The sequence below is a fragment of the Palaemon carinicauda genome, chromosome 14 (genome assembly GCF_036898095.1).
Source record: "Palaemon carinicauda isolate YSFRI2023 chromosome 14, ASM3689809v2, whole genome shotgun sequence".
In the NCBI taxonomy this organism is placed as follows: domain Eukaryota; kingdom Metazoa; phylum Arthropoda; class Malacostraca; order Decapoda; family Palaemonidae; genus Palaemon; species Palaemon carinicauda.
Genome location: NC_090738.1, coordinates 54,350,319 through 54,352,690, shown reverse-complemented (window position 1 = coordinate 54,352,690; position 2,372 = coordinate 54,350,319). Strand labels below are relative to the sequence as shown.

General features: G+C 47.0%; 1 pseudogene; it reads right to left on the bottom strand.

Moving 5' to 3' along the window:
* Window positions 1–781: 781 nt before the first annotated feature.
* The window catches only part of LOC137652778 (secreted protein C-like), a 7,467-nt pseudogene continuing 5,876 nt past the window's right edge, over window positions 782–2,372 (bottom strand).

Here is a 2,372-nt window from a genome sequence, read left to right as displayed (position 1 = left end):
CAACTAGGAACATTTGATATCTTCAATTGTGAGCTTCCCAAGCAGCAAGATCCTCATTCAGTGGCTACTTTCTTCTTGGTAAGGATAGAAGAGACTCTTTAGCTAAGGTAAGCAGCTCTTCTAGGGGAAGGACACTCCAAAATCAAACCATTGTTCTCTAGTCTTGGGTAGTGGCATAGCCTCTGTACCATGGCCTTCCACTGTCTTGGATTAGATTTCTCTTGCTTGAGGGTACACGTGGGCACACTATTCAATCTAATTTCTCTACCTCTTGTTTTTTAAGGTTTTTATAGTTTATACATTTAATGTTGTTACTATTCTTAAAATATTTTATTTTGATTGTTTATTACTCATCTTGTAGTTTTTTATTTCCTTGTATCTCTCCTCACCGGGCTATTTTTCCCTGTTGGAGCCTTTGGGCTTATAGCATCTTGCTTTTCCAACTATGGTTATAGTTTATCTTGTAATGATAATAGTAACAACAATAATAATAATAATAATAGTAATAATCTCGCCTTTCTTCTTCCACCTCATCCACGCCTATTATTCTTTACGATTCCATCATTCTATTTGTCTATTTTGATCTAACTGGAAGTCCGCTACGGAAATTAATGAGTTTGGAAATGCAATGCGTAATTAATTTGACAGTACTCTGGCATTTCGAAAGGTCACCTATTGAGCAGTAATTGCCGGTGCTGGTGCCACTGCTTCAACTGCTGCTGCTGCCACTGCTTCAACTGCTACTGTCACCACGGCTTCAACTGCTGTTGTTGCCACTACTTTAACTGCTGCTGTTGCCATTGCTATAACTACTGCCGTTGACGCTGCTTCAACTGCTGTTGTTGCTGCTGCTTCCATTGCTACTGTTGCCACTGCTTCAACTGCTGATGTTGCCACTGCTTCAACTGCTGCTGTTGTCACTGATTCAACTGAAGCAGCTGCTGCTGTTGCCACTGCTTCAACTGCTGATGTTGCCACTGCTTCAACTGCTGCTGTTGTCACTGTTTCAACTGCTGCTGTCGCCACTGCTTCAACTGCAGTTGTTGCACCTACTTTCACTGCTGCTGTTGCCGCTGCTTCAACTACTGCTGTTGCCGCTGCTTCAACTACTGCTGTTGCCACTGCTTCAACTGGTGATGTTGCCACTACTTCAACTGCTGCTGTTGCCACTGCTTCAACTGCTGCTATCGCCGCTGCCTCAATTTCTGCTGTCTCCGCTGCTTCAATTGCTACTGTTGCCACTGCTTCAACTGCTGATGTTGCCACTGCTTCAACTGCTGCTGTTGTCACTGCTTCAACTGGTGCTGTTGCCACTGCTTCAACTGCTGCTGTTGCCACTGTTTCAACTGCTGCTGTTGTCAATGATTCAACTGAAGCAGCTGCTGCTGTTGCCACTGCTTCAACTGCTGATGTTGCCACTGCTTCAACTGCTGCTGTTGTCACTGTTTCAACTGCTGCTGTCGCCACTGCTTCAACTGCAGTTGTTGCACCTACTTTCACTGCTGCTGTTGCCGCTGCTTCAACTACTGCTGTTGCCACTGCTTCAACTGGTGATGTTGCCACTACTTCAACTGCTGCTGTTGCCCCTGCTTCAACTGCTGCTGCTATCGCCGCTGCCTCAATTTCTGCTGTCTCCGCTGCTTCAATTGCTGATATTGCCACTGCTTCAACTGCTGATGTTGCCACTGCTTCAACTGCTGATTTTGCCGCTTCTTCAACTGCTACTGTTGCCACTGCTTCAACTGTTGATGTTGCCACTGCTTGAACTGCTGATGTCGCCACTGCTTGAACTGCTACTGTTGCTGCTGCTGCAACTACTACTGTTGCCACTGCTTCAATTGCTGATGTTGCCATTGCTTCAACTGCTGCTGTTGTCACTGCTTCAACTGCTGATGTTGCCACTGCTTCAACTGCTGCTGTTGCCACTGCTTCAACTGCTGATGTTGCCGCTGCTGCAACTGCTGATGTCGCCACTGCTTCAACTGCTACTGTTGCCACTGCTTCAACTGCTGCTGTTGCCGCTGCATTAACTGCTACTGTTGCCACTGCTTCATCTGATACTCTTGCCACTGCTTCAACTGCTGCTGTTGCCACTGCTTCAACTGCTACTGTTGCCACTGCTTCAACTGCTGCTGTTGCCACTGCTTCAACTGCTGCTGTTGCCACTGCTTCAACTACTGCTGTTGCCGCTGATTCAACTACTGCTGTTGCCACTGCTTCAACTGCTGCTGTTGTCACTGTTTCAACTGCTGCTGTTGCTGCTGCTTCAACTGCTTCTGTTGCCGCTGCCTCAACTGCTGCTATGGTCTCTGCTTCAACTGCTGCTTTTGGCGCCTCTTCAACTGCTGCTGTTGCCGCCGCTTCAACTGCTG